The sequence below is a fragment of the Talpa occidentalis genome, unplaced genomic scaffold, assembly GCF_014898055.3.
Source record: "Talpa occidentalis isolate TD23 unplaced genomic scaffold, MPIMG_talOcc4v2.1 talOcc4.9, whole genome shotgun sequence".
Taxonomy (NCBI): Eukaryota; Metazoa; Chordata; class Mammalia; order Eulipotyphla; family Talpidae; genus Talpa; species Talpa occidentalis.
Window position 1 is genome coordinate 81,595,274 of NW_023605305.1, and position 24,301 is coordinate 81,619,574.

At 40.4% G+C, this 24,301-nt stretch overlaps 1 protein-coding gene across 3 annotated transcripts in view; it reads left to right on the forward strand.

Moving 5' to 3' along the window:
• Positions 1-24,301, forward strand: part of SGCD (sarcoglycan delta) — a 925,354-nt gene that overhangs the window by 127,959 nt on the left and 773,094 nt on the right. The gene's annotated exons all lie outside the window — the stretch shown is intronic.

Consider the following 24,301-nt stretch of genomic DNA (forward strand, 5'->3'; position numbering starts at 1 on the left):
TTGTGGTTGGAGTGTATGAAGAAAACATGACCCCATAAAGACATGTAATGGGGAAGGAAGTATCCTTTTGATAATTAGAGGTATCGTCTTTTGATACAAAACTAAAACTCAACAGGTGTGTGTTTCTAGAAGTTAGTTGCCATGCCATGCATTGGTCATTTGGAAAATATGACTTCACGAAATTATGAAAATTGCAAAAGTGGACACTTCCCATCATAGGATACTTAGGAGATACATACCATGTGCGTTTCTCTCGCCTCCAACCTTGTCAGGAAAGCCTGTATGTTAGGAAACTCTCAAATGAACAGGGGCCCTGTAGGCTCTCCCAGATTCAGGCTGTCATTTCATTGGTTATATTTGTCCTTGGTGATGAATATTGTCCATTGTTTTCCTTGACGTGACAAGCTGGCTTCTTTCATGTTCAAGAAAATCACCACTTAGTGGCCAGGTCCCAGCCACTGTCATTGACCTCAGTAATTATTTCTCTGTGAAATAGATGATGAGTTTAGCTCACAACTCAAGGATCCATGCAGTTGTCATTCTAAAGACAGTAGTTGTACTTCAGGGAAGAGTGGAGAGCTTTATGTGACCTGCCCATTTATCACAGAGAAGGTTTAAGAGATGAGTGTTCGAGGGTCAAGATAAATATTATTAATTGCTTCATCCAAGATGTTCTTACTTGAAGCAAACTTCCTTGTTCTCACAGCCTAGCACAGGGTGGTGAGGAATTAATATGAGTACATGGTCCCTAGTTCTGTTTGTTCCACCTCAGATTTATGCTCAGGTACCAGCAGTTTTATCCTCTGTGTTGGAGACTCTTGTGCCACCAGTGTGAATGCCACCACCATTATGAGGATGCCATCTCAGTGTGGTTATGCAATAGCTTTGTCATTGCAGAGCCCCGAATGGGCTCTCAGGACAGTGTGCAGCCCCCACCACTGTGTGTAGACCACACTTTGACAACTGCTGCTCTATGAAATGTGTTTTATATAAGGAAGAGGTTGAGTCTGAACGTCAGCAACTTGTGTAAAGTCACATGGCTTGTGTTAGAAGAGTTGGGACTCTAACTCAGACCTGGTAGACCCTGAGTTAGTCTGGAAAGCTGATCTCTCCCTGCTACCTCCTTACACCGACACACACACATGTACAGAAACACACACACAGAGCAGAAGACTATGTAAGACCTTGAAAGAAGTATAACTTGATTTTTGAAAAGGGTATGTATATTTGAATGAGAAGAAACTAATGAACTAACCTTTGAGGACTGAAGTGGTGTCAGTTGTGTGGGGAGGGATAAAGAAAATTCTCAGGCTGAGGCGAAATATCCATTTGGCCATCTTCAGAGACATCATTCGATAGGGAAGATGGGGTGAATTGATTGAGGACTTGGATGTCAAAGTGAGGAGTCTGACCTTAAATCAAAAAGAAATTGTTTTAAGATGTTATACAGAATATAGGTGATAAAAGGATCATTGAACTGGCTTTGGTGATGGAAGTATCACCCAAGAAGAGAACAGGGTGATACAAAGCATTAGAGGTCATTGTAGTTATTCAGCATGTGGTAAAGACTTGAACTATTACAGAAGCCAGAGAAGAATCAGAAAAATAAAGCAAAGATTAAGCATCTGGAGTGTGCATTGGTGATGGGGAGATGCAAAGGAAAGTGATACCATAAAACCCCCATCTCGTGTGCGGCCTCCAGGGGGACACAATATTTTTTTCTCAGAGCCTGGTGGTAGCAAAATCACCGGGGGAGAATATGCTGATTGTTATGGTGAACTGGTAGTGAGGTCCACCTAGCCAACCAAAGATGTTGTGGGGCTAGGTGATATGTGGCATTATATCACTGTAATGATGGCTGTATCTGCGGATTCCCTGAGAGAGGTTGTTGAGGGTTAATCATGGAAATACCTACCATTAGGACACAATGAAGAACTGATATGGGAAGAAAAGGAGTGATGTAAGACAGAGACTCACACTGCCGTAGCAGCAGCAATAGGATTCATCATGATAGAAGTAGTAATGGTAACAATGAGAATGGCCGACACTATGTGCCAGGTGGGCATGTGATAGGTCATTGAATTCTCAGGACAGTTTTGGAATGAGAACAGGTTTCAGTCCTAGTTTTTGAGATGATGGAAACATGATTCAGAAACAGTAAGTAATTGGTCCAAGGTTACATAGCTAGGACATTGGTCGAGCCAGCTTGGATCTCCCCAGTGCCTCTAACTAACTGCTCTTCATTCTCAGCATACTCTTAGGGAAATCAAGGAGTGTTCAAGTGTTCAGAAGGGTTTTGTAAAACTCACAAGTGAAGATGGAGATTATGAGGCAGAAGAACATCTCATCAGGACTTCCCGTGAGATTTCAGCACAGCGATGATGTCGTAAGCAGGTGGTGGGATTTGTGTCTGTCCCCAAGGAAATGAAGGAATGTAGCAAAAATGGACTCTTGTGGGAGAGAAAATGAACCAAAATAGCTTAATGTGATCATGGATCATGGACCAAAATAGCTTAATGTGATCATGGATCCATGATCACAGGAGTGCTTTAAAGTTTAGGTGAGTGGAGGCTTAAGTTAGTTGAAAGCAGATGGGAAGGATGTATCAAGTGAGAAAGTAGGAAGGATTTTCATGTTGGTGTAATGGATGTGGGAGAAGCAGGGAGGAGAGGAAATAGAGTTCACACAGGGAGAGGGCAATGTTGACATAAAGGAATGGCCTTTCTCCTGAAAACGCAAGGGGAATGAAGAGTGATTATTATAGAGACTAGAATTTGTCAAAATGGATAGAAAAGTAGCTGACAACCTTTGGCTAGTGGGCTTGTGAATTAAGGAAAGATAGGGGCTGTTATCTCTCGTGATGAGGCTGAAAGTTAAGTTGAAGAATTCAGGATTTTTTTTTAAAGATTTATTCATTTATACATATAAGAACTGGGGTAGAGGCCAGAGGTACAGGGGGTGAGAGGATTCACTAGAGACAGTGTCGGGTACAGAACAGGCAGACTGACTGAAATACACTGCTGAGGGGAGCAGTGGGTGAGGAGAGGTCTGCTGTGCCATCTGGGTATCTCCTTGGCCGGCAGGGGATCAGGGATTGGGAATCAAACTCATGCTGCAGTGGCTGTGGACTGCTTCACAGTGCTGTGCTTAACCCCTTGTTGCACCAGGGAGACCCGAAAAATTCAGGATTGAAGGGGATTTTGGATGTCAACACTTAAGATTATCCCACTAAATTGTGATTCATTGTTCCATCATACATTCATACTTTCTCCTCTCTTTCTTCCTCTCTCCTGCACGCTCTCTCTCTCTCTCTCTCTCTCTCTCTCTCTCTCTCTCTCTCTCCTGCACGCTCTCTCTCTCGCCCCCCCCACCTCTCACTCATCTATTCTTTGCTTGCCAGATGGAACCCTTGTGAGAGGAGGACCCTGCTGGATTTCTTCTGGGCACAATGCCTCCTGCCCCCATCTAGTTTAGGTAGTCAGTTCTCGAAATAGTCGCTGCATGAAAGAATGGGTCTCATCTCCCTGGGGCAATGGTGGTTCTGCTATCATTTGTAAGCTGTTTCATGTTTTGAGTTGTAAGGTGACATTGGGTTAGGAGCTGTGGCACTGTGCCTATCTTATAGATGTGAATACTGGCTCTCCAAGGTGGTGGCACGTTGTTGTTGAGATCCAACCTGCAGTTGGGTAGACTGAGTCCTCAGGTAGAGGGGCTAATGGTGGCATATGATTTTACCGCCTCTTCCCTTAGCAGGCATGTTCCTCACATTTCCTGCCTCAGTGTTCTCTTCAGGAAAAAGGAGACATAAAATTCTCTTGCACAATGGTTGAAAGGATTAAATATCATGATGGCTACAAACTCCCTGTCACCAAATGGGGTACAAGATAGGGATTTAGAAACAGCAGGAATAGTGGTGAGAACACAGAATCTAAAGCCAGGCTCTCTGAGTCCAATCCTTAGCTCTTCTCTTTGCTGCTGTGCAACCTGGGACAAGTTACCTAACCTATCTGTGCCTCACTTTTCTCTTTAAAAATGTAGGTAGTGATCACACCTACTCATGCAGTTGTTAAGATTAAACGAACAAGTAAGCAGCTCTCAAATCCTTGGAATACTGCCCGGCAGAGTAAGCAATCTGTGCATTTATGTGATAAATGATATCTGTTATCAGTTTTTGGTGACAATATCAGCCAGTGTCCCCACCTCTTCTGACCATCACTGATGAATCACCAGTCACCTCCCTCAATATTATTTACATGATTTTACCCCAACCCTCATCAAATACTTTGAAGTGTCTTGTCACTTAATAAACATGGGTTTCATGTCTTTTTTTTCCCTCACTTTTTACTTTTCTTGCCCCATCCTTGTCAAAGATGCCATTAAATATTACCCTCAGAGAGCACGTCTTCACATACCTGTTCACCCGCCCCCGATACTAAGAACTCTGCCAGTCAGGGAATCTGCTCCTCTGTCAAAACCAAAAAAGCAAAAGTGGTTTCCTAGCAGACACGTGAGAAGATCTGTAGAATTGCTCCGAGATGAGGCTTTTTTGCCTGTGACCCTTGCTTCTCTCTGCTGCTGGGCTCTGAGGTTACTGTGCTGGCTGATAATTTTACCTTATCATTATCAACAGAATGAATAGAGTCCATTTTCACAATTGTTGCTTTCAAAGTGAATTACTTAGGATGAAAATCTTTACAGGGTCAGAAAATATATAATCTCTGCAGGGGATGGCATCTATGGCACCACTGACTTAGCTTTGTTAGTTAATTCTGCAAAGGGGTTTGTTGGGAGTTGTTCCCAATTCCTGCCAGAACCCACTGGGACTGTTTGTTGGGAACCGTGCTTTGTGGCAGGAGGGCTTATTCATGCCAACTAGGGTGAAAACCCCTCCTTGATATTTGGGAACCTACTTTGCAGAATTATAACATTGGAGTGAAAAGATTTTAATATAATGCACACCCCAACTTCCACTCCCCACCCCTTCCCCCCATGCCAATAAGCTATGCATCACTAAAGACCACTGCTGGAACTGCAGGGCCCACAAGAATTTCGAGAATGTGCCATGGAAATCCAGGGCCTACTTTTACATCTTCAGCATGTATTTACTGATTTATTTATTCAGGAAAACTTTATTAGGGTTGGCAATAGTCTGGGTCATAGGCATGCCAGGTCACTGTCATGCCAGACAGTGAGATAAGAAATGCCTCCTGGTTGGGGAAGGCTACCCACCTGTGGAGCCAGTTAAGTGAACAACCATGATTCTAAGAGTTTCCTCTTAGAATGTAAGGGAGGTAAAAGAAAGATGGACTGCAAATTTTTGAGCCTCTACCGTGGGCCAGGCTGCCAGAGGAAAGCAGGAAAGCAGAGAACAGAGCCCATGGTAGGTAGACAGGTTCTGATGGCCACTCTACCCTGCCAGTAAACTTGTGAGAACAGGCAGGCCAGAACACAGATGGCTGAGGGTGTGAGACCACACAGGGCGGAGGTTAGTCTATTCCTTCTGTAACTAGAAGGCGCTCAAGTCTCAAAGGCAGAAGGAGGACATCCTTGTATTTGTGAGCTTAGAACTCTGGGTGGAGGATGAGATGGAGGGAAGCAGCAGAATTAGAAAGTCAGGAAAAGATGACAGTTGCACAATCCTGTGAGCTGGACAGGTGCGTGGGGTGAGGAAAGGCTGGCGGGTAGCTGAATGAAGGGACAGGCTTTGATAACAGAGTCACAACAGCCCCCCAGGAGGGCCCTCTCTGCCTTTTGCCACACCTGGAAGTCTGATCAAACAGTGCCTAGGAAAAGTGCAACCGAGGAAGGGAAGGTGGGTGAGTTATTATTTCCTGGGGGAACAGATGCCTGCAGCCCGCTTCCGTCCCCATAAGAATGAGAATGTCTGTAGTCATGTGTTCTGAGGAGTAATGAGATAATTTATGGGAAATCTGTAGCACAATGCCCAGGACACACAGCGCTTCTTAATAAGCACTATCTTCTTTCTAAGTTCTCTCTCTCTCTCTCTCTCTCTCTCTCTCTCTCTCTCACACACACAGAGTAGCCTGTTGATATTTTTTAAATCCTGCCCATACCCCTAAATCATATGCAGTGCTGTAAACCACCATTACCTCAATTAAAAAATAAAATATAAAAAATGTCCATGTTACTAATCAATAATAAGACATCTTTTATTATTTTTTTAACTTTTCTTTTCTTTTTTTAAAAATGATTTATTTTATTTATTTATACAAGCACTGGGTACAGTCAGAAGCGCAGGAGGGAGAGAGAATTCACAAGAGACAGAGCGGGGAGCAAAACAGGCAGACTGATGAAGTACACTGCTGAGGGGAGCAGCAGGCGGCAGGAGAGGTCTGTCGCACCATGTGGGACCCTCGCCAGTGGCCGGGCATCAAACTGGCACTGCAGAGGCTGCGGGCAGCTTCGCAACCCAGCGCTCAACCACTGCACCACTGGGGAGGCCCTATTAGACATCTTTTATTCTCTAGAAGCCTATATAAAAATTAAAACATAGAAGTAAATAAAATACTGCCCAGCATCTAATCATATTTTTAATGCTAAGAACGTAATTTTATGAGCCCAATAATATCGCTGTCAAAATAGAGGCACCCATGGGCACATGTTTGTGTGTCGAGTTCCTTTCTGGAGCTGAGGGGGGAAGGTAAAGGGTGCCATGTGTCTGTAAGGAAAAGGTAATGCATACCATATATATTTCTCTTGCCAACTCTTGAGTGGTTTGGCTGGGCTCCTTTTACCCTAAAATTTTTATTAAGTGCTTCAGTGAGTACCATGTCAGGCCAGATGCTCACTGAGCATTCACCACCATGGGTGTGAGGTCCCGTTCCTGGGCAGCTAGTGGATGGCCATTAATGTTAAAAACATGACAGTCTGGTGTGACCAAGATGGAGGGTTCAAATGTAGTCCAGGAAAAGGTTGACACCAGCGTTTGTTGTTATTTGAAATGTTCTTATAATCGGAGCAACTTAGCAAAACTTTGTGGATACAAAAACCAAATCTGTTGTGAAAAGGGCCTAGGCATCCTTTTCAAAAATGTAGACAATTCCCTTCCCTGAAGCCAGTCTCTGGGCAGATCTCCAAGAGGCTGCGGCTTCATCAGCGCCTGTCCTCCTTGGATGTGGGTACAAAGGGCTGAATACTCCTTCAGATGCCTGAGATAAGGCTATGGTGCCTCTAGGGCTTTCTCTGGTGTTTCTGCCGTCCAAGGCTGGCCATCGTGTCCCAGAAGAATCCAGAGCTTCACTTGGTGGATGTCCAAGCCAGTTGCCCTAAGTCCCGCAGCCCTCACTTAGCCAACATTTCCATTAGTAACCTTTCTTCTCCACTCAGGAATGTTAATGCCAACCTTCTCCTCCCCTGGGATTTTCTCTCTCGGCTCCACATTGCCTGGGTAATCAAGATTTCATGGAAATGAAAAGTGGAGTAGTGTAATGGTAAGAAATTCTTTCAGAATCCTAAGACCTGAATTCTAATAAGACTTTTTAGCACTGTGACCTTGGGCAAGAAAAACCCCTCTGAGTCTTGGTTTTAATATCTCGACAAGATGGGCACTGATGTCCAGTGTGCGACACTATCTCAAGCTCCCAGCACCCCTGGCAATGCGTTTGCTCAACCAATGAGGATACCCAGAGTTAAAAATTCCTTCCTTGAAGCCATTCCCCTGATGCATCTGCCGATTTTGTCTACGATCTCTTTCTCTAAGGACTGTCATGTGAGAGAAGCAAGGTGAAAAGCCTTCCTGAGCTTTCTCTGTAATGAATGTCAGATTTCTTTGGAAAGAAACCCAAATTCAGAGTTAACAGATCAGTTGAGTTGGAGACTTCTAAATATTCATTCACAGCTGTCCTTTGGGCTTCAAGAGTTTTAGCTCTGCAAAATGCCCTGCTAGTGAGGTGAATTGCCTTATTATGGCGACACATTCAGGGGTGGGAATACCATGCTGCTTTTTGGCAGTTTATCCATTCATACATGTTCTTAAAAGTCACATACACTGGAGTTGTAGCAACCGCCATGTTGAGAACTCGCTCTGCTCTGGGTGCTTGGTGACTCCTCACACATTCACTCTGCAATGCCATGGGAGGCGTGCGCTGCCCCCGGTTCTCCAGCTGTGGAACCTGAGGCTCAGAAGGGCTAAGAGTCATAGAGATAACAAAAGTGAATATCACACTGTGTGATTCTTGTCCACCCACTGAGCCTCTGCATTGTTCAGAGCCATAAAAGTACCCCAGGACAAGCAGTCTTCATTTCAGCCTCTGTTGCTTGGTAGGTGCTACTGGGGTCTGGCTGAGTAGAGCCAGATGCCATAAGCAATTTGGGGAGGATGGCTGCCTGGAAGGCATCTGGATGGTAATCCCTCCCAAGGTGTTTGTGGAGCCATAAGCACCTCTTCTCAGAGGCATCTGGTTGGGGGGTGAGGGTGCTGTGCACCTGCAGGACTCGCTCACGTTGCCGCAGGCAAAGATACCCATTTGTATTTTGCACAGAAACACTGATAGGCCCGAGCGTCAGCTCACATCTGACTACATAGACCTCTGTTCCAGCTGAACAGATAAACTACAGTCATTGGGGTGGGAGAGAAGGGGGAGGACGCAGACCCATTCCTTAGCAAGTGGAGTTCATCGTAAGGTCACAGTACAACAAAATATTTAGGAAAGAAAAATCCAAAGCAATTAGGTGTCTACAAGGATTAAAATCTCACCAAATGAATATTGATCTACTCGGTGAAAGGGCCACGGCAAAGCAAGGGGAAAATTGCTCCTTCAAGTAGCAGTGTGTTTAGATATCCAGTAAGTAGCCACCAGCATAGGAGAAACTGTAAATATTAATGAAGTGCCAGGGCATGCATTGAAGAAATGAGCTTTATTTTACTGAGTATCTTTTGTAGGGAGTTGTGGGTGGCCTTAAAACTTTAAAGGGATGTATTTTCTCAGCTGTATACTGGAGTTTTATAAAGTACTGTTCCCTGCTAGGCACTGTACAATAGACTTTATATTATTTTGGAAAGAGACATTTGAAATTATATAAATGTAAGCCAGTTCTAAAGTGTTATGAATATATTATAACAAAGGAGTAAAAGAAAGAGAGGCAGACTAAGATACTAGAAGAAGTTGAGTTAGGACTGTCTGATTTGGGGGGCCTTCCTGTTGGTGCAGGGGTTAAAATCTTAGCACTATCAGGCTATTCCCAGCTACTGCAGCCTAAGTTTGCCCAGGGAGCTGACCCACATGGCGAAGCAGACTTCTTTTGTTTCGCTCGCTGCTCCCCTAGCAATGTGTTTCAGTAGATCCACCTTTTCTGTGCCCCACTTTGTGTCTGGTGAATCCTCTCACCCCCTGCACCTCTGGCCTATACCTCAGTTCTTGTATGTATATAAAAAATAAATCTTTGGGGAAAAAAGACTCTGATTTTACAGTGTGATGGCATTATCAGCAACGAAATGGCTGGTCCTGAGCTGCCAAAAGACTTGGTTGGCTCCCCATGGATGTGAAGCAAGATGTTAATGGAGTGAAGCCTGGAAGAGAAAGTGAATTCATGTTTTGGTTTCCAATGTTTGCTAACAATAGTCTGTACAGAAGAGATTTTTCCTGTCCTTAAAGTCAATTCTTTTTTGTGGTTATTGAAGTAACATTTCATTGTAATGTATAAATCATTAACAATCATGTATATGCTACATCAATTCTTAAAACAGTCTAGATAATCGACTCTGTTAGTCTTTTGCACTCTCTCTCTCTCTCTCTCTCTCTATATATATATATATATATATATATGTGTGTGTGTGTGTGTGTGTGTGTGTGTGTGTACACACACACATACACATCTTTGGAAAATATATATTTATACATCTTGACCCTTGTTCTGGCTTCCACATTAAATATTTTTTAGCAATAGGATCATCCAGAAATGCAGAAATTAACTTGCATTAAGAATGGAAGTGTTTGAACTTCAGACTCATCTATTTAGTGACACTGGTTATAGATGATAGAAGCCTGCCTTCTTTAAGGAGCTAATTTGACATCAAATAGCATCATTAATTATTAACTCACAACATTTTAGAACTTGAAGAGACCTTTAGATCATTAGACAGAAGTTCTTTGTTGTAAGCATGACACGTATGTGAAGTGGTATATTTATCTACTTCTTTATGACATGATCATGCTTTTACATGTAGGCAAATAAAGTAAGAGGTAAGTAGTTTTCAGCCAGGGATCACCCAGCCCTGTAGAAATCCACACTTGTTTATTGAGTTCTGTTCCTTGGACATTTGCGGAAAGTAGTTATTTTGCAAAACTGGTCACTGGGAGATGATTAAAAATTGCAAGCTACCTAATAAGATAGGTCCTGGTCGGGGGGAGGGGTTCTAAAAAGCAAACACTTCCTGCTAAGAATGTTTAGTTACCTTCTTTATGTAATATAACATTTTAAGATATAATTTAAGATCTAATACAAGACACTCATTAAAAAGTGCACAATTCAGTGGTTTTTGGTGTATTCAGAGTTGTACAATCATCATCCTAGTCAATTTTAGAATATTTTTATTCTTCCCCCCAAAAAAAAATCCATTACCAATCACACCTCATTTCCTTCCTTTTCCCAGACACTGGGAAACACTAATTTATTTCATGCTTCTCTTAATTTGCATATCTGGGAGATTTTGTATAAATGAAATCATACTATATGTCATCTTTTGCAACTAGTTTCTCCCACTTAGCATTATTTTTTCTAGGTTTATATATGTTTTAGTTGACAGTAGCACTTCATTTCTTTTCATGGCTGAATAATATTCCATTGTATGGATATACTGTCGCTTTGTGGGGCAGCAGTGTTGGGAGTGACGCAGGAGGAGGAAAAACAACTCAAAGTCTAAGTAGTGAGAGAGAGCGACCTAGAGGGGCTTACACCTATGGAGATACAGTGCATTCCCCCCAGCCAGTCTCATATTTATTGGGTATCAGATTCAGGGAAAGTGGGCAAGTATGTGGGGGAATGTGCATGGTGGGGATGTATATGGGGGATGCCTAGTAGTCTGGCATAAGCTCTGGGAGCGTGAATAGGGGCTGTTCCCTGGGGAGCTCCATTGTTGCTGGCTGATTAAAACACCCTATCTCTAGTCCCTGTTTACACTTAACTTCCTGTCAATGTGGACTAGCTGGTTATACTAATTTGACCATAATGTCTGCCTGTTGTTTTCAGCAGATATCCTCATACCAAGACTTTTGTCCTGATGAGAGGCCCCCTGCCTGACTCTACATTTTAGTTTGAACAGCAGCGACTCTGGGCACCAAAGCAACAAGGGGGGCTGGGGAATCCATAATATATCATACGTATTTATTTGTTCACTAGCTGACTGAATTGTTCCTACTTTTGCCTATTTTGCCTATCAATAATGTTATTATGAATATGTGACTACAAACTTGGTGTTGACATATGTTTCCATTTCTTCCCTTGTGACTGCCTAGGAATGCAATTGCAGGGTCATATGGAAACTCTGGGTTTGAATGTTTTATAGAACTGCAAGTCGGTTCTCCAAGGCAGCTACACCATTTTACGTTGTTTTTTTTTTTTTTTTTTTTTTTTTTTTAAGATTTATTTATTTATTTATTTGTTTATTTATTTATACAAGCACTGGGTACAGTCAGAAGCATGGGAAGGTGAGAAAATTCACCAAAGCCGAGTGGGAACAGAACAGGCAGACTGACGAAATACACTGCTAAGGGGAGCAGCGGGCATGGCAGGAGAGGTCTGCGTGCCATGTGGTACCCTCGCCTGTGGCTGGGGATCGAACCAGTGCTGCAGAGGCTGCAGGCCAGGGGAGGGCCTCATTTTACATTCTTATTAGTAGCGTATGGAGTTTCCATTCTTTCTGTCCTTGCCAACACATATTATTATTACCTGTCTTTTCATTATGGGCACCTTAGTGAGTATGAAGTAGTATTTCATTGTGATTTTGTTTGCATTATCCTGGAGGCTAACATTGTTGAGGATATTTTCAGGTACTTATTAGACATTGTATTACTCTGAAGTATTCAGAACTCTCAGTGAAAATAGAACAAATGTTTCAGAACTGTATTTATTACTAAGGATCTTTGGAATAAAGGAAAAAAATTGTATCAGAAAGAGAATCAGGGGAGTAAGATTCTGATAAAGATTTTAAAAGAGGATTATTATGCAGTAATAAGTCAAGAAGGATGGAAAGAGCTATGTGTATATGTGTGTGTAAAAATGTTGAGGGTGTATCTTTAGAAGTTCATTTAGCTGCAAATGAAAGAAAATGTGTTGAACAGTGAAATGATGACTAGAGTTTTTATCTTCTCATATTATAAGCATCATTTAGAGAGGTAGATAGTGGCCAACATTGGTTTAACTGCTTGTCATTTGCAGGATATCTCCTGGACACCATGTGTGAATTGAACGTGGAAGACAGGCAGACTGAAGTACTCTGCTAGTTGGATAGATGCAGTTATAGGTACAGATCTGGATATAGATATGGACACACACATGCATAATTTTCATTTGGAAAGCAAAGATTTTCCCCCTGAACCTTAGCAGAAATTGAATGTACATCTCATTAACTGTTTGCTATGACCACATGGAGTCTATAGAAAAAAAGGCTATATGTGAATTTACTATTAATAGTTAGTACTAAGACATGATGTGAAATATAAGCCAATTGAGACCATTATTTGGACAATGGTTCTTTTTTAAAAGCTATATTCAGGTAATCACAATAAAATACACTTATTGGAAATGCATAATTAATAAGATTTTATATGCTTGTATGTGCAGTTATGAAACCATCACCACTGTCAGAATAACCAACAATTCTATCATCTCCCAAGTTTCACATGTCCCCATGTAACCCCTTTATCTCTCCTCTGCTCCCTCCCCCACCAGCAGCCATTTATTCTGGTAGATTATTTTTGTAGACTCCATAGAATATTCTATATAGGTGATTAGTCATCTATGCATAAAGATGCCAGTTTTTCTCCCTTTCCAATGGACATGCTTTATTAGATCTGCTGGACCTCTATAATAGTGTTGAGTAAAAGGGGTAAGAATATACTTGTTACTGATCTTGTAGCAAAGCATCATTCTTCACCATAGATATGATGCCATTTGTATTATTTCTGTTGATATCCATCATATTGGAGACTTTCCCTTTTGTTTCTATTGCTGAGAATATTTTTAGGATGGATTGGAAACGTCAAATGCCTTTCTAGATCTATGGATATGATCATGCTTTTTAAAAATATTTATTTATGCATACAAGAACTGGGGTACAGGCCACAGATTTGGGGTGAGAGGATTCACCAGAGACAGAGTGGGGAACAGAACAGATAGACTCACTGAAATACATTGCTGAGGGGAGCAGTGGGCACATCAGGAGAGGTCTACTGCACCATGTGGGTCACCTCCCTGGCCGGGGATCGAACCCGTGCTGCAATGGCTGTGGACAGCCTCACAGTGCTGCGTCTTAACCTCTGCACCACCAGAGAGGCCCCTGATCATGCTTTTTCAAACTAATCTTTTGACTTGGTAAATCTTATTAATTGATTTTTAGTGTTAAACCAATGCTATGTTCCTGGGATAAGTCACATATGACCTTGATATATCATCCTTGTATAATATTGATATATTATCCTTGTATGTGTAAAATATTTTGTCAGTTAGCTCTGTAGTGTTCTTTTCATGTAATATCTGCCATTTTCTTGTATTAGAGTAATTCTTACTTCACATAATGATTTGCAAAATACTGCCTCCTCTTCAATTTTCTGGAAGCATGTATTACAGTTGGCATATTTTTTTCCTTAAATGTTTACTAGAATTTACCAGTTCAGACATCTGGGCCTAAAGTTCACTTTGTAAGAAGGATTTTAATGATAAATTTAATTTGCCTGTTTAGATATTTGTCTATTTAGGTTATGTATTTCTTCTTAGATTGACTATTTGGATCTTTCAAAAAAATCATTCCTGTCATCTGTGTTGTCAAACGTATTAGCATAAAGTTGTTGATAACATCACCTTATTATCATGTTAGTGTCTGTAGAATTTGTTGTGGTGTTACTTCTCTCACTAATGATAATGGTTATTTGTGCCTTATTCCTTTGTTCCTTTTTAATCTGGCTAGATATTTTTCAATTTTGTTCATCATCTCAACAAACCAGGTTTGGGTTTTATATTTTTCATTTTTTTCTAATTATTTTGTTTTCTCCTTTATTATATGCACCCTTTAAATATATATATATATATATATCTAAATCATATACAGTGTTGTCAACCAACGTTACTTCAATAAAAAAGAAAGGAGGAAAGATTCCTTATATTTTCAATTATGTCCTTTTTTCTCTTTAGATATTATTTCCTTTGCTTTTTCTCATTTATTATGATGGAAGCTCAGGTCATTGATTTGAGACCTTTCTTCTCCTCTAATATATGTCTTTAGTGATATATGTTGTCTTTCCAATATTGATTTAGATGCATCCCATAGATTTTGATAATGTGTTTAATTTTATCCAGTTAAAGCTGCTTTTAAAAATTGTTTGTTTTGATCTTTTAATCAAAAGTGATTTAGGAGCATATTATTCAATTTTTAAATATTTTAGGGATTTTCAGTTATCTTTCTTGATATTGATCTGATGTAATTGAATTACACATTCTTTAAAAAAATCTGTTTTGTATCTCTTTAAATATATAAGAGTTTTTATGGCCTATATATAGTTTATCTTGGTATATATTTTGTGTGCATTTGAGGTGGATATATTTTCTGCTATTGTTAGGTGGAGTGTTGTATAAATGCCAATTAGGTCAAGGTGATTGACGTTGTTCATGTCTTCTATAGAATTACTCAGTTTTTGTCTACTTGTTCTTTTGGATTTTGAACTCCCTAGCTATAATTCTGGATTAAAATTTAGTGTTCTTAAAGAACAGATCATATTCATATATTTATTACATAATGCTAATTGTCAGGGATGCAAAGAGATAGCTGCTCCTGTAATTATGGAGCATACAGTGAAGTGCTGAGTGTATCATTCCTTAGAGTAACTTGGCTTCACCTTTTTTCCCTGTTCCCCCTAACCTGATCTCCTTCCATTTTATACCCATGTTTCTGCAAATATCCCTTTGCTTTATTCCTTTAGGCTTCTGAGACATTCTTTCTATGACTATCTGGATAACCCAATCAAAGGACAGTTTGCATTGTACCGCCATCCTTACTGACATAATGGCTCCTGGAGTATGCCATGTTTATTTGACATTGGCACCTTGCATCTGATGAAAAGAGCTCTTTCTTTATTTCCTGACCTTATTGTTCTTCTTGTCCAAGCGACTCTTACTTTTGAGGTAATTCCTAAACTAGCCATGGTCTGTTATCCTAACTTTACCATTTCTTGATATAAAACATTTGTTTTCTTCCCCTAGTTTGATCATCCGTCTATTTCCTAACCTTATTATTAGATGTGGCTTAAGTGAGTTAAACATCTTTTCAGCTAATAGTATCCTTGTAAGAAGTTGGTAGATTTTTTTTTTAGGATAGACTTCATTTGTTATTTAGTTTTCTAGATCCTTATCACCACCACTGGTGCTTTGCATGTCACTTCATTATATATATAGTAGGAAACAAATACATTTTTGTTGAATTCATTGAAATATGTTTTTTTGCTATTTTTAAAACCCCTACCACCATTTTTCATTGAAAAATCATTATTAAAAGAATACACACATACTATTTATGTTTCAGGAAGGGCATAATTCTTAAAAAGTTAAAAAGCATACCACTTTGCAGTTATAATTGACTCACCAGGGGAAAAAGTACTTAAAGGAAAGGCAGGAAGCAACTTATCCATAATTTTAAATATTTAGTCTTTGGTCTTAAATACCAACTCAGAAGATTTAACGTCTATTTTTAATCTTTAAGATCTTCCTTCTTTTCACTCAGGATCAATTTTTATATAATCCCAACACACTACAAGGAAGCTGCTCTCTACCCATCAACTTCTTTGAACATGTACACCATTGCTCATTCAGCAGGAGGGTTCTTGGCACTCAACAGAAATTTTATGACCCAACATGTTTTATACAATGTTGCCCTCTTTTTCTTCTTATTCTGAGTTAGTTTTTCAGAAGAAGGGAATAAAAGCTCTCCTCGTTTTACAAAAAAATGAACACCACCCTCTGGCCTAACTCAGTTGTAGGAAACATGTCTTCATGATAATATGAAAGAAAGGAAAGAACATTTATTTATTTTCACAATTTACCACAGTGTGAGTACAGACATATATTTAAAACAACAGTAGCAACAACAGAAACTATTGGATTTCTGGAAACTTCTTGAAAAATAGGAGATAAAGCTTAGGAACTTTGGGTTTGATAAAGATTTTTTAAATATGACACAAAAGGTGCAGAACTAGAAAAGAAAAGAAGTCAATTTTGCTCTCCTAAAAGCATAAGGTAAGAAAAAGGAAAAACAGGGTGCCCGGATGGGGAGAAATATTTGTCAACAGATATCAAGCAAAGGCCTTGTGTCTAGACTACATAAAGAACTTTACAATCTCAATAATAATAAGAAAAGCCACCCAATGAAAAGGGGGAAAAAATTTTGGACAGACATTTCACCAAAGAACATACAGAAATGGAAAATAAGTATATGAAAAAATGATCAACATTATTAATCAATGGGGAAATATGGATGTTGCACTTGTAGTATCCCCTCTTTTTGATAGCTGAGTAGTATTCCATTGTGTGTATATGCTTCATCTCCTTTAGCCTATCATCTGTTGATGGCCTGTTAGGTTTTTTTGTACTCTTGGCTCTTATGAATAATGATGCAATGAACATGGAGATACATATATCTTTTTAAATAGTGTTTTGGTATTCTTTGGGTAAATACCAGATGTGGGACAACTAGACTGTATGCATTTTCTGTTTATGATTTTTTAAAGCATTTTCTCTTATTGCTGTACCAGTTGACATTCTCACCAGTATCGCACATGGGTTCCCTAGAAGTCTCATACTTAGCTAGAAGGAAGGCAAAATGTTGCCATTGCTTTGGAAAATAGTTTAATCAATTTCCTAAGACATTAAATACACATTCCCTTAACATATGACCCATTCTTTATAGTCCTACATTCTTATCTGAGAGTAAAGAAAGCATATGTCCACACAAAAGAACTACACATGTTCACTGGAGTTTTGTTTGTAATCATCCCAAAACATTATTGACCAGCCACAGATAACTGGATAAACAGATTTGGATATATTCATTGCATGGAAAAACCTCTTGGCAATAAAACAAACTCTTTTTTTTTTTTTTTAAAGCAGAACAGTTGTATTCTTTTTTTTTTAAGTCTTTTTTTTTTTTTTAATAGAGGCATGTTGTATTTATTTATTTTATTTGTTTGTTTATACATGCACTGGGTACAGTCAGAAGCGGGGAGGGTGAGAGAATTCACCAGAGCCAGAGCGGGGAGCAGAGCAGGCGAAGGACCAAAGCACACTGCTCAGAGGAGCAGCGGGCAGCAGGAGAGGTCTGCGCGCCATGTGGGACCCTCCTCTGGTGGCCGGGGAGCAGCCGGGGATCGAACAGGCGCCGCAGAGGTCGCAGGCAGCCTCGCAACCCAGCGCCCAAACGCTGCGCCACCCGGGAGGCCCTAAAACAAACTCTTGATGCATTCAGCACCACGGATGAATCTTAAGATAATTTTACTCAGTGGAAGAAGTCACGGAAATATGAGTGCATACATACTCTTCCATTTATATAAAATCCTGGGAAATGCAAGCTAACCGATGGCAACATATAATTCGTTATCAATGGTGGCTTATATTGGAAGAGAGTAATTGGAGAAAGTAAAAAAGCAGTATTACAGAGGGGCCCAGGAAACTATTGATGCTTATCACCTTCATTGTAGAGAGAATTTTATAGGTCAAAGGTGATCAAATATAATTGGAATATATGCATTTAATTATACATCAATTGCAACTAAAAAATCTTTTATAAATTAATATAAATAGGGGTGGAATAAATGGGTGCTTTGCAGAGTATTTTATTTAGAAAGTGTATGCCAAGCTTAACAACCTGGTACATTTGCTCCTGAGAACTTTTGCAAAACCTGTGATATATCTCAAGGTCTCCATCTGCCTTCCACCAAGCTGTGACAATTTAAAGGCATTTCTGCATTCTCAGAAACCAGTGCATAATTTTTAACCAGAATTCAGATTTTCAAGACAACTTGACTTTAAAAAAAAATGTTATGGATTTTTTTAAAAATCTTCCCTTCAAAGCCTTAAAGGCAAGTGCCCAGGTCAGAGGCACTTGGGAGTCCTGTCATTGTCCTCCTAACACCCACTGCTGTTTATTATAAATCGATGACTTTGTATAATCTAGTGGAATTGTAGGGATGGAGCCATGAAGGGAGGCACATCATTGCAGTAGTCAAGCACTGAGGAGCAAATAAAAGTTGAAGACATATTAAAATGGTCTGGTAACCTCCACCCCTTTCCTAACCCCCACTTTAATTTTCCTGGTTGATTTCAGACTGACATGTTTAGAGCAATCTCATCTCCCTCTTTATTTGGAATGATATCAGGGCAAGCACATCTGTGTATCTTCCCATTTTAGTAACAGTATCACACTTTTTAAAAATAACAAAGGAAGAAAGCAGCATGTGAAGAGAGGTGGTTGTCATCTTCATGTACAAGTTGTCATCTTCATGTACAATCTGTCTTCCTCCTAAAGTGCCCCAGTATGATCCTGGTGTGATGAAGGTTGGGATTTAATTTGAATAGTAATATATGTCTTGGGTCAAACCTTTTGATCTTAGAAGAAAATTTATACTGTCACTTTTAAGAGTGACAATTATAGTTTGTTCATCTAAATTGAGCTGTCCTTCTTCCATACTGTTCTCTGTTGGTGATTATGTAAGCACATGGGCCAGGTGCCGTCCTGTCCTACATCTTAAATTTTAACTCCATGGGTTACTTTAGGGTTTAAAATACCACTTCATCACATGGCTGCTAGTCAGAATATAAGAGGCTATTAAAACAATTTTAAGGCATTAGAAGGACACAGAGAGTCTACCTTTTTTTTTTAACTTTTTTTTTAATTTCTCATGGAAGAACTGGGGTAGAGGTGGGGGGCAATGAGAGGATTCACCAGAGACAGATTGGGGAGCAGAACAGGCAGATCTACTGAAATACACTGTTGAGGGGAACAGTGGCGAGACAGGAGAGGTCTTCTGTGCCATGTGGGTTAGCTCCCTGGCTGGGGATTGAACTCAGTCTGCAGTGGTGACAGCACTTTTGCTTAACCCCTAGGTCACCAGGAAGGCCCCTCTACCTCATTTTAATGCTCTTCGTTTACTTAATTAATATTTCCACATAACAATTATGTGAAAGTATTGTATAAAGAATATTCAAAGCGAAAAAACTAGGCCTCCCTGGTGGCGTAGGGGTTAAAGACAAAATTATCAAGCTATTGCCAGCCACATGAGTTCAATCCCAGGCCAGCCAGGGAGCAACACAAATGGTTCAGTAGACCTCTCCTACCTCGCCTGCTGCTCCCCTCAGCAGTGTATTTCAGTCGTTCTGCCTGTTCTGCTCCCCACTCTCTCTGATGAATCTCTTACCCACTGCCCTCTGGCTTACACCCCAGTTCTTGTATGCATAAATAAATAAATCTTTTAGAAAAAACAACAGAGTAATAAAAACTAATGAAAACGTGAAACAGTGGAAACCAACTGGTTTTCTATTTTCATGCCCACTATATGCTCAGTTTTTTGCAGTAGCTTCCCCTGTTGTCAAGAAACTTGGTTATATTGAGATGCTCAGAAGCCTTTAAACTCCAGCTATCTATCTTTCCTTTTCATTGTGAATGCTCTGTTGAGGTCTTTAAAATATTAAAGCTTAAAACAATCCAAGTGGGTCTCTACAAATACAAATGCAATAAAGAGCAAGGCCAAGGGTGAATTAACTCCAACTGAGACTTCCATTGGAAGTGTCTCCAGACCACAGCAGCACTGCAGCATCCTGAAGCCCTCAGCCTGGTGTGAAGATGCTGGTTGTCTCTGAGATCCCACATAGTCTGCTGATGGAATTTGCCAAGTTACTCACAGCCAGTTTCCTTCAGTGCAAGGAACACATGTCAATCAATAAGATTTGGCTCTTCGTTGTAAATGTAAGATCAAGTTCTTCCTTTTCAGGAGCTGTGATGAGTGTGAGTGGTGTGAAGGGAGCATTATAGGTCCGCTTATCTTTCTGTGCCTCTCTTTCCTCATCTTGTAACCAGGGAAATGCCAGGTTGGGCTGACTGTTGCTACTAAAAGCCAATGAACATAGACAAGAGTTGAATCTAAAACTCGCACTTTAATGTCAGAAAGCCAGTGATATGAGAGAACGTGGGTATTTCATCCAAAAAGCCTATTCTAACATCTCATCTCAAGCTGGCCTTTTTTAGTAAACTAAACAAAGACAATCATAAGTGAACCTTCCACTGCAGCAGCCCATCATGGTTGGTGCTCTGGTCTTCATCATGTCCCCAGAGTTTGTTGTTGTCTTCTTGGTCATCTGTTTTCCTGGGCCTGGGAAAGCATCTTTGTTCTCCTAATGGTGTCAATGCCCAACACTTCTTCAGGTGTCACTGGGGCAGAACTCTCTTCAGTTCAAAGAAAGCGGATTATTAACCACATGGTGGTCTCACGTGGCCTACGCTCGGTGTGCATATGCAGATTCCTATGGTGCCCTTCCCCCCATCCATCTGTAATGAGGTTCATAACAGTATCTGCCATTTAGCACAGGGCCAGCACACTGAAAAGGTGCAGTGGTTCTGACAGTGCCTGGGCCAGAGTAAGCCTAAATTGTTAGATATCTTCACTTAAAACTCTTTACCACACAAGGGCAGCTTTACTTTTTTTTTTTTAGTTCCAAATTTATTTATTATTTTTTAAAATAAATTATTTTATTTTATACGATTCTTACATCATTTTTAATTTTTGCATAATGTATGCATTTTCATTTTGGTTATATTCCCCATACAATTCCCACCCTCTTTTCTGACCCTAATCCCTCTTCTCCTCTCCCCGCCCCTCACTGTAGTGTGTCTCTGGACTGTAGTTGCTTGTTGCTTTTGATTTTTACTTTATTGCAATTAGTATTTTTCCTGGTCCCTTATTGAGGTTTTCTAAATGCCTGCTATGAGTGAGACCATCCAGTATTTTTCTTTTTCTTTTTGGCTTATTTCGCTGAGCATGATCCCTTTCAGCTCCATCCATGTTGCTGCAAATTGCATGTGTTTATCTTTTTTGATTGCTGAGTAATATTCCATGGTGTATATGTACCACATCTTCTTGATCCACTCATCTATTTTTGGACATTTGGGTTGTTTCCATAGTTTAGCTATTGTAAATAGTGCTGCTATAAACATAGGGGTGCAGGTGCCCTTTGGAATTAATGTTTCTGTGTCCTTTGGGTAAATACCTAGGAGTGGAGTTGCTGGATCATATGGAAGCTCTATCTTTAGTAGATTAAGAAATCTCCACACAGCTTTCCATAGTGGTTGGACCATTTTGCATTCCCACCAGCAGTGCAGAAGAGTGTCTTTTTCTCCACATCCTCGCCAACATTTGTTGTTGCTAGTTTTTTTTTTTTTTTTTAATATGTGCCATTCTCACTGGTGTAAGATGGTATCTCATTGTAGTTTTGAATTTCCCTGGTTACAAGTGATATTGAACATTTTTTCATATGCCTGTCGGCCATTTGCATTTTCTCTTTGGACAAGTTTCTTTTTAGCTCTTCTGCCCATTTTTTGACTGGATTATTTTCTTTCTTTTTGTTGAGTCTCATCAGCTCTTTGTAGATTTTTGTGGTAAGTCCTTTATCATTATTGTTGTGTGCAAAAATGTTCTCCGAGTCTGTGGGGTTTTTCTTTGTTTTGGTTATTGTCTCTTTGCTGTGCAGAAGCTCTTTAATTTGATGTGGTCCCAGCTATTTATCTTTGCCTTCACTATCACTGCTTTGGGTGATGTGTCTGTAAAGATGTCTTTGAGGTGCAAGTCATGTAGTGTTTCGCCTATAAAGGGCAGCTTTAAATGGTGATGTCTCATGAATACGTTTTGTTCTAATGTACTTAAGTGAAAATTCGTTATGTCAGTTAATGTTTCTCAAAATGTATTTTGAGGAGCATTCATTCTGCTAGAACAATGAATGTTTATGTGCAAAGTAGGAGTTCTGTGATTAAATAAGGTTGGGAAACAAAACTGGTTAAATACCAAAAACTGATCAGGTTTATTGCTGCATTACTTCTCAGATACTTGGCTGTGATAATATGCACTGTGACTACACAAAAGAGTTGTTATATAGAATTAATAAATTAAGCATCACCTTTAGTTTATTAGGCAAAGTAAAATTGCTAAAAGCAACTATCCTCTATTACCCAATTTTACCCCCAACTGTATAACATAGAGCAAGCCATTAATGAGGGTGACTCTGAATTATTTTTTTTAAAGATTTATTTATTTTTATACAAGAGCTGGGGCACAGGCCAGAGGCATAAGAGGGTGAGAGGATTCACCAGAGACAGAGTAGAGATCAGAACAGGCAGACAGATTGAAATACACTGCTGAGGGGATCAGTGGGCGAATCAGGAGAGGTCTGCTACGCCATGTGGGAATCTCCTGGCTGGCCTGGAATCGAACTGGCACTACAGAGGCTGCAGACAGCTTCACAGCACTGTGCTCAACCCGCTACACCACCGTGGAGGCCCTGACTCTGAATTATTATCTGACTCTCTATGTTCAGTAAGTAAACTTTTGGCAGAATTGAATTTTTTTTAAAGATTTATTTATTTATGCATACAAGAGCTGGGGTACAGGCCAGAGATGAGGGGGTGGTGGTGAGAAGACTCACCAGAGACAGAGTGGGGAACAGAACAGGCAGACTGACTGAAGAACACTGCTGAGGGGAGCAGCGGGCAAGACAGGAGAGGTCTGCTGCGCCATGTGGGTATCTCCCCAGCTGCCCAGGTTCGAACCGGCATGGCAGAGGCTGCTGATAGCTTCATAGTGCTGCGCTCAACTGCCTGCGCCACCAGGGAGGCCCCCTCATCTATATTTGTATAGCCATTAAATAGCACTTCTACAGGGAAGGCCCCCTCATTAAATAGCACTTCTACAGGGACTCCAAGAAGGCAGTGTCTGCTCAGGATTTGGGAGCTATTATGTTAGCCACACCTTGGCTTAAAAGTCAGCCCTGCTGCTGAATAAGTGTGGGACCCTGAAAAAAGAAGTTAATCTCTGACTTTCAGTTTTCTTACCTGTGAAATTTGAGGAAGTTCTTATCTTTCCTCTAGATGGTGATGAATATTTAATAAGAACATGCCTAGCTAACTGCATGCTTCTTGAGAATCTCCATGAATGCTAGGTGCCTTGAAAATTTCCAGTGATGTTATTGCTTTAAAAATGTTTGGACATATTATCCTTTTTTTTTAAAAAAATATTTTATTTATTAATGCATAACAGAGCTGGGGTGTAGGCCAGAGGTGCTTGGGTGAAAGGATTCACCAGAGGCAGAGTGGGGAACAGAACAGGTGGATCTACTGAAATATACTGCTAAGGGGAACAGCAGTTCAGACAGGAGAGGTCTGTTGTGCCATGTGGGTCGCTCCCTCGCCAGGGATTGAACTTGTTTACTGCAGTGGCTGCCCGATCGCTTCATAGTGCTGAGACTTAACCCCTTGTACCACTAGGGAGGCCCTGAAAATATTATTCTGGAAATGAGAGTTGTCTTAGTGGTTGCTGGTGTTCTGTCTTAACTATTGAGTGGATGGAGTTTTCCACAGATGTAGATGTGGCAAGGGTGGCAGGAGCATAAATCTTGAATTCTGCTACTATAATAGGCAGTTTGCAAATGCACTTTTGATTCTTTCACACATACCTACCTCCATTGGTGTCTGTCACAAAACACTGCCAAAACTTGTTAACCAGCAGTGTATGTGTCACACATGCATGTGCACACATATGCCCAATTTCAAGGCACCATGCTATGGGAGAGAAGGTGGAGGCAGAAAGAAATGCTTGATTTACATTGGCAATACACTGCAGTTTGCACCCACACCATTTTACCAGCATCTCTGACCTTGTGACTCCACACAGCTCAGCTTCAGCCAGCAGACTTGCATTTGCATTTGTATTCTCATCAGGAAAGTTTGGGAAATGTTCTTTCTGTTTCTGCCTGTAAAAATCCAGCCTGTACATTTCCCCTGTGGATAAGGACATAGATTTGTTGGTATTGTCTGAACCTG